We start from the raw sequence: 9429 nt of genomic DNA on the forward strand, positions 1-9429 counted from the left end.
AGCAGATGCTGGCGAGGATGTGGAGAAAGAGGAACACTCCTCCATTGTTGGTGGGATTGCAAGCTTGTACAACCACTCTGGAAATCAGTCTGGTGGTTCTTCAGAAAATTCGACATAGTACTACCGGAGGATCCAGCAATACCTCTCCTGGGCATATATCCAGAAAGTTCACATATTAACAAAGGATTACTTTTAAGGTTGCAGTATTTAAAATGACATGGAAATGACATTTTCTTTTTCACTCTAAAGAACGTTGCTGCTGAAACTTTCAAGATCTGATGTCTTGGTAGGACAGGTGACTGGTCTTGACTATGCCATTTGGTTTAGAGGCAATCGTGTTGAGAAATTCCTTATGGACACTAATATAGAAGGCTATCCATAGAAGGATCAGAGCAGAAACAGGGAACTATGAACCTGAAATGCTAAACATGCAGAACGTACAACTACCATCGATTTGTAAACCAAATGTATCCTCTAGTAGATTTCACTGTGTGCTAAGGTGTGGGAAGCCACATGTGCCGTTGCAGAGTGGAACAGGCTTCTGCTGGCCACTAAGCATACATAGGCAGGAAAGTTTTTTGCCAAGATGAGGTTTTGAGAATTAACCAAAATTGACCAATCAGATGTGAGAGAAAAGTTAACCAATCAGATGAGAGAAAAGTTAACCAATCAGATGAGAGAGAAGTTAACCAATCAGATGAGAGAAAAATTAACCAATCAGATGTAGGCATGCAAATGAGGTGGTAAGCATCAACCAAGCACAACCAATCCGNGTGTGAGACACGACTCTCCTAGGCCTATATAAAGCAGCACCAGTGCTGGGCTCGGGGTCTATTCGCCTCTACAATCAAGCTCTCCCAATAAACGTGTGCAGAAGGATCCTGTTGCAGTGTTGTTCTTGCTGGTCGAGTAGGACGTGCATGAGACTAAGGAAGAATGGGTGAGAAACAATGACAAAGGTAACAGTTCTCCTAGCCTGATGCACAAGACAGGTCCTATTACTCAGGCACACAATGCCTTCCCCTTCTATTTTCAATGACACTTCTGATAGAATCAATTTAAGTAGCCTTTTAACTGAAAACAAAATCAGCATATGCTGAAGACAAGGGCTTCTACTTACTGAGATAGGATGCGGTTTTGTATATGTAAGTTTGAGTCTCCTTACTTTAAATGGAATTTATGATTATGAATAATCATGCCTACAAACAAAATGTCAGTAACTTTGTAGATTTTACAGTGTCTAAGGTAACCCAGGAAATGGTACAAAACCTTTACTGCATGCCTAGTAGCAACGAGGGTCTCCTTTTTAATCAGAAGTTCTCATTATCTTGTACATAATACACATGCAACTTTCCAAGCATCACCCATTTTGTAAAATAAAGAGTTGATCATTTCAGTATTCCCCTGTTATTGAAGCAACAACAGCACATCTGAGAGCCAGGTATGGTACACTTTTAATATAGGTGTTTATATGTATTTGCCTTTGATATAGAAATCATCGCTTGAGGAAATCATTCATTTGATTTACTAATATTACGAAAAGCCACATGGTCTCATCTCCACATTTTTATTTTCTCATTTAAAAATTATATTGCTTTTGGAGACTATTTTATTCCTGTGTTTTGTAAGATATAAGATGTGATGTGTCTTTTCTTATCTGCATTTTAAAACGAGCAAAGGGGAAGTTCTCTATAGAACAGCCTTTAGAGCTAGGGTGTAATTCTCCTTGCTTTCTCTGCCATAGTGCTGGCACAGGGGACTGATCTGCCCATCACATACCCTGGTGTGAATGGAAGAGTGGTGTGGAAGCAGGATTCTTAGGAGGCAGAATGTAGAGCCTTTCTTTACAGTGGTAATCAGCCTGAGTTCTTCTGAAACACCTGTGTACTGTGCCATGATATGACTTGGAGAGTCAGTGTTTTGTAACAAAGTAGGCTGGAAACAATGTCCCAACGTTTAGGAAGGACACATGTGGGACAGTAATGGCCCAGGGTTATAGAAGAAGTTTGGAGGAAGCTTCAACCCTGGATATCAATACTTCAAATATGAGGACAGCTGGAGTTGACTCCTCACCTCTCCCAACTTAGCATCATAATGCGGACTCCTCTCACTATTATCCATAGCAGAAGTTTATTACCCTAACAGTTATCAGGCTTCACTTTTTGTTTGACCTTATATGCAGATGAAGCCTCTTTAAACATCCCTCTTCTGGCCAATTGTACACAGCCACAAAAACCCTGCCCCAAGACCCTGGCCATTTCCCCAAAGGCATAAATTCTCCTTTCCCCCTTAAACGTAACCTGTTCACCAAAACTGTTCCCAGGTATGCTTTTTTGCAACTTGAATTATTGCTGATCAAGATCCTGCACTGCACCCACCCAATGCTGGGTTAAGCTTCCCTCCCTCCAGCCAAGGACAGTATACAAAGGGCTTGGTTATCTCTAGAGAAAAGTGGACACAGGGCAGCAGGGATATCCAAATGTGCTAATGTGACAATTTTCAATCAGGCAATAGCTGGTTTTATGTATTATATTACAATCCTTATTTGGTATGTTTTGTTATGCACTTATTCAACAATCATACAGTGAAATTCTGTTTTATACATCATTATTGTAAACAAATAGTAAGAAAATCTTTCAAGGTATATAGATTGTAATTAGGATGAGGGAATATATAAGAATACTTACTAGAAGAATATAGAATAATCAAGTCTTACTAAAATGTAGGGAAAAATGTTTCATTATTATGAGAGGACATAAGGGCATAGCAGTCTCATTGAAATGAGAAAAGAATTTGAAGGACAAAAAGGATGTGAACCATAAAGTTTCACAGCCATTATCAAAGAGGAACTGTGGATAATATCGGAAGACTGTCTCAGGAATTTCAAATCAGTTTCTCATACACCAGGCATTATTTGAAGGAAAGCAGCATAAATAACACTTGGTGGATAGTTAGGCTTAGAGTTCCTGTCAGGAAGGACCTCATATTTAGGAATTCTCATCATGCACAATCTCTTATATACATGTTTTCAGTTTATTCGCAAAGTACTCCCAAGTTTAAGACAGGGTCATTACATTTTCTATCAAGGCCATGATAGTATCCTTGAGAAAAAGATGCTATATACATTGTTTCAGTGGGAAGTCGTAACATGAGGACTTGTTTCTATTCTGATAATCAGAACTCTAATGCTATCAATCCAGTTTTATAATGAGAGAAATGTGAAATCCATGGAATGTTAATGACAGTGATCTGCTAGAACATTCAAGAGAATTAATGCTACAAAGGAACACATCCCCTAAATCTGCATGAATAACAGGAGCATGGAGTCACAACTTAACATACCTCAACTTATGGTTTCTCAGATGCCACATGAATGGTATATTTTTAGTAAAAAATTTCACACTAATTTTAAGTTTTGATCTTTTCTCAGGCTGGTATTGTAAGGTGTGATGTTCTTTATGTTTTTTTTTTTCAATTTTTCTTTTATTGGATATTTTATTTATTTACATTTGAAGTGTTATCCCCTTTCCCAGTTTCTCCTCCAGAATTCTCCATCAATCCCTCTTCCCCCACCTGCTTCTATGAGGGTACTCACTCACCCACCCACCCACTCCTGCCTCCCCATCCTGGTATTCCCCTACACTGGAACATCAAGCCTCATCTCCCAGTCACACAAACAATACCTAGGGCAAACAGCCTGTGCCCTTTATACTTTGCAGGGAAACTGTGATGTTAGATAAGTCACATATGGTACCTGCTATTTTAACTTCTTGTATTGTCACCATATGAGTTTATGTGATGTGACTTCATCCTATGAAAAGCAGAGTTCATGCAAAGAATCATAGCGGACATCTCTCTAAATTGAGCAGAAACTGTGGAACTCTTGAATACAAAGAAATGTTCAAGTTGACATGTTGATCCAAGACTGGAAGTAGACTGGTACTCTACAAGGGGCTGCAACCTTAAACAACACTCCACATGTTTCTGAGATTTACACCAGAATCCCATTCATATGTCATCATGAAGACATATGTCAGTTAATTTTGGATTCTTTGAAAAATTAAATAAAACAAACTAAAAATCTTACGCTGGATAATGTAGAAAGAAACAAATTGTATATGGCTTGTGATTTTTGGTACTTGGAAATTATAATCAGCATAGAAACCTCATCTGATGAAAGACCGTAAAGATGAAGGAAATAAGTAATATGGGTTAGGGCTAGAGTTAGGGTTAAGGGTAGGGGTAGGGATAGAGTTAGAGGGTTAGGGTTAGAATTAGGATTCAATTCAAGCTCTTCCTTTTTTACTCTTTGACATAACTAAATACAAACCCCCTGCAAAGATGAAAATACAGTGACATAGGTCCACTTCTAAGCTGTAGAATACGTACCCAAGTCTTAACCCCACACCTCAACTACTATTATAATAACAGCTCAAAGAGCTATAATAGACAGAAGGTTTAAAGAAACAAAATATGGATTTGGAGAAAACCAAAAAAAAGGTGGTATAAAATCAGTGTAGTGTGTGTGTGTGTGTGTCTGTCTGTCTGTCTGTCTGTCTGTCTGTCTGTCTGTCTTTGTTGTTTGTGTCTGTGTATGTTTCATTAATTTACATGATGAAATGAGAAGGGAAGTCAGCTATAACAAACCATTTAAATACTTAGTGTAATATAAAGTGGAATAACTCCAGTGCCACTTGATTAGACAACAAACTGGTAATAAAATAGAAAATACATTTGAAATTATGGTAGCCATTTTTCAAAATGTACAACATAAAGATGTTCAAAGAATACCTAGCAAAATAGCTAGCATAAGAGATGAAAAAAACATGCACTTGGAGATGGAGAGGTGTAGGCTTAGATTTTTTCCCAACACCTACTTTATTTAGAGTTCTTAAATGCCTCAACCCCCCTTCTAACTTACTGACCAGAAGTTGAAGGAAAAAAATGTTTAATATGAAAAGAGTGTTGTGGACCTGTTTAGAAGTAGTTCCATGGGAACTACTTCAATTCTGCTCCTTGTTGTCAGGATATCAGTGGTCCAGTTCAATAGCAAACACCAAATATGAATCAGAAGAAGGGGCATAGCAAGGCTCCACTGAATTGTACAAGTCAGCAGAAGCAGCCAGGAGCAGCTGGAATGCTATAAGAAGTTCTTTGGTGTATTTTTCTCTAGGAAGTGAAGACCAACAAAGTCCAATAAAGTATTTCACAGGCTTATGGGGGTTCCATTTATATTCTTTCTGAACATCATGTGCCCTCTCAAGTGTCTGTTTTCAGCAAAACATTACATGCTCTCTCACAAGACAGCTTCCAGAAAAATATTACGTGACAAAACTGAGTTTTAAAAGAAATCAAAAATTTCTACTTCAGGGAGGTGCCTCAGTCAATAAAGTTCTTGACACATGATCACAAGAACCTAAAAACACAATCCTATATCCAGTGTCCATGTTTTTGTTATTTTTATTTTTTTAAAAGCCCTTACTTTTATTTTGACTTCTGTCCTCTATGCACACACTGTAATGTATATACACAGTTGGGCACATCCAGAAACGTGTATACAGAAACATGTACAATGCCTATTGGTATATGAATGAAGCCAGTGTAGAAATTTTGCCGGATATATTGATTTTGAAGGAAGATAATTTGAAAAGATGAACCTGAGAATTTGTAATGCAATAGAAATGATTCTGGGCATACTATAAAACAATATTAAAACAAGGATAATTTCCAGCAGCAAGAATGAACCTTAGCATATACACATTTTAAAAATAATAGATGAGTTACACCAGGATTCAGACTGTGATAAAATATACATTATTTTAAATATATGACTCATTGCACTGAAGAAAGTAATAAGAAATTACATTGAATTAATTACATTAGAAACCAGTGAATGTTGCAGAAGTAAATGTGAAAAGAATTTCATATAAATACTCTGGTCTATGTTACAGTGTTTTCTGGAGTCATTTTATAGTTAAATACATGTGTATCACTGCTCATCATTTAAGTCAACAAATTGCAGATGGTAAGAGGTGGATTATTTACTAATGGAGTGGGAGGTTGCAGACAGGCGAGCAGAGGAGCTTAGAAAGAATCATGTGTTCAGAGATGCCAGAGGGAGCTATCTGCATTTACTTTGAATGTAGATACTGATGCATATATGAAGAAGTGCTTAAAGACATGAGTATCCTACAAGTAAAATTGAGCATGCATTCTGTTATCACTAGTTTAGTAAGTCTAGAATCAATTCACCAGTAGTAATGAGTACACTTAACAGCTACATTGCAATTCTCCAATATTTTCCAAGAAGAGAAATATATTTTCTTAGAGAAATGTCTAATTTATGCACAGAAAATAAAAGAAGTGAATTGTAAATATCTTTTAATATGAGAGCATGTACAATTTAATCTTTTGTGTACCATGAAGGAAGCATGAATTTACATAAGAGTCCTGAATATTAGAAACTGGAGTAAATAGATCAACAAAACAATTGATGTTCCTTTGTAATCCTAAGAACAACAAAAAAAGTATTCATAACATGTGACACTGTTTTAAATGTATTACTGAACTAGTCTGTGGTGGGAGAGGAGAAGTACCTATCACAGAAGAGGCGCAAAGAATTCCCAAAGCTATTTAACTCTTATGGGAATGGGCACTGTTCTTTCCTGTGTATCTGTTAATTAACTGCTTAACTATTAATTTAACTGGGATGTGATTTCATAAAACACAATAAGGAAAGAGTTAATTTTGTGGAGGCTAAAATGAAATAAGCTACTATAAGCAGGTTATTGAGTTCTTATACACAATGTCATTATATATATGTATATGATTTAATATACCACCATTTCTCTATGATCTTCATCTGCTAGACCATTTTAACATCTATTTTAATCCATGTAAAAGCATAAGATGCATCCTAATATGGGAACACTGTACAAAGCAGACAGAGAGTACTCCTAAAATCTATGAAAGACATTGGAATCAAGGAATGTCTGTTCACTGAGCATCCTAATGAGGCCTGATAATTAAGAGCCATTCAGCATTCTAAACTATGTGCTAGAACAGAAAAAGACATTAGTTATGCTTAAGAAAAAAGCAATATACATTTGAGTTAATAATACAGAATTTTGTTGACTGGTATATTTATAACATGCTAAGGAAAGATGTAGATAACAGAAAGTATCCAAACTTATCCCAAAGGTAAAGCCTACTAAATTTAAAAGACTATTTGTAGATTAATAACAGCATGGCACACTCAGTGTCCAAGACAAAATAATTGCTTCAATGAATTTGACTTTTTGTTTTATATTCCTATGAAGATGAGATCATGTCTGCTTCTTATGTTTTCCTTATTTAACTACAAAAACACCATCCTGTTTTATTCATATTGTTACAATGAGACTTCTTTTCCTATTATACATGAGTAATTTTGTATGATTTAAACATATCTTGCAATGGTCACACTGTTTTCATATCTCTATATCCTGGCCACTGTGAATAATCTAATAAAGATGATCTCTAAGATACTGATTTAAATTCCACATATAGGCCAGATGGAGAGTTTTGGGCTGCATGATACATCTTGGTTTTTCAGAAATATCATTCTGTTTTCCCATCAAGCATATGACATAGTTCTTTATCTTCAGGGGCTTGCTAGCATTTGCTTTCATGTCAATTTTGTTTATTCCTAACTATGTATATAAGCAGTTGTACAAGATGCTGCCTCATTCTGCCATCTTTTGCATTTCCTTGGTGATTAATTGTACTGATAATCATTTTACATGACTTTTTTCATTTACATATTTTTTTAGGAAAAAAAATACATTCAAGAAGTTACTTTCTTCTTTTCCTTTTCTTCCAGCTTCTCCTCCTCCTGCTCCTATGCCTTTTTCCTCCTGAGTAATTAAAAGACATGCCATTTAAGGGGGAAAATATGTCACTAATATGTTCGTATTCTCATTGCCTAATTCCAATTCACTGAAATTATATACAGAAATTGCCACATCTATCAAATTTCCATACTTAGAACAGGAACCTTCCCTCACAAGTGCTCCTTTTCCTAGCACTGCAGTTTTGATGGTGTCATTTAAAATATAGGCCCATTTACCTCTGCTTATTATTCCAAGATATCAATAACATTGTTAGCATTGTTTATCTTTTTATTATTGCTTAAATCTCATACTGAGCAAAATTCCAGAGAAGTAAAAGTTATAGTACATAAAATCAAAGAAAATATATAAGTGCCTAAAATCTAAAGTGGTGCTTTCCAAATTATTTATGGCTAAGGCCTACAAACAAGGACCTTAGTAGACTATTCAAGCAAAACCCCAGGAAATAAGCATGCATTGTAACCCAAGGGGAGGCTGTGAAACAGTGAGGGCGAGAGGGTAATTTCCTCAGCACTGTGTCCTCACTAACAGGAATTTTTAGCAGTGCTAAGTTCTATAGTAATCTTTTGTGAAGTAGGGTTTTCCTTTTCAATAGCTTTGTAGAAGAGAACTGAAATTTAGATTCCACATTGGAATCTTAATGAGCAATGTCAATCTATAAAGATAAGATTCATCTGCTGTTCTGTCCTTACTTACCAATAGTTATTCAGAGATCCGCAAACATGGAGAATCATGGTGAATTTTGTGATTATTTTTTCATTCACACAAATGCATTTACATATAATGTGCTCATTACTTATTAGTGTGTTGAAACTTAATCATTTAGTCACCATAAAATAGAAGGTAACCTTATTGCTCACCACTCTGAGCAGCTGATACTGTCTCCAGTAAGAACTAGCCTTTATCTCAGCTACTGTAATACTTTATCTTACAGGTAATAATTGGTTTAATCTCAGTCACTTTTTGTGAACAACACTAACATGTTTTCTCCTTATTTTTATCATTTGGTATACATTAAATAAATAATTTTATGCATTTGGTTCTTGGGAGCTACAACAAAATAGAAACCACATGCCAATATTTTCTCTGTGTAAAATATTTAAAAGTACATTTTATGCTGTGAGACTGATTTTAAAAAAGTATAAACATAGGTCTCATTTATATTAGGGTAATTCCTGCCCATAGAGGCATTGCAGGTGTGGCTGCTGTGTCACATGCCCATCAGTAGGTGGCAGAGAGGAGAGAGTCTATGTCTGCACTCAGTGTTCTGACCTGGGAACATCTGGATCATTGGTAGCCTAACATTCCCTGAACAAATTAAGTCTGAGACCACAACCAGCCAGTCTAAACAGGAAGATAGCCTGAGATGTTCACCAGTCAGGTTCATCACAGGCCCAGACAGACTCCCAAGGCAGGGAGAGAGATGGAGATAAGAGGAACCCTTACTGGGACTAAGGGCTGAGCAGGAGTGATCCTGAGACAGAGAAACCCTTCACTGGGGACATATGGGAGTGCCCAAGGGAGAGGAAGGAGTCTCAGA

At 36.4% G+C, this 9429-nt stretch overlaps 1 non-coding gene across 1 annotated transcript; it reads left to right on the top strand.

Annotated features, from left to right (window-relative positions):
- Positions 1–9063: 9063 nt before the first annotated feature.
- Positions 9064–9195, top strand: LOC115031394. Its single transcript, XR_003837034.1, has one exon. It is a non-coding gene; the product is annotated as a small nucleolar RNA SNORA17 (small nucleolar RNA).
- Positions 9196–9429: the final 234 nt, after the last annotated feature.

Source organism: Mus caroli, chromosome 6 (assembly GCF_900094665.2).
Source record: "Mus caroli chromosome 6, CAROLI_EIJ_v1.1, whole genome shotgun sequence".
Classification (NCBI taxonomy): Eukaryota; Metazoa; Chordata; class Mammalia; order Rodentia; family Muridae; genus Mus; species Mus caroli.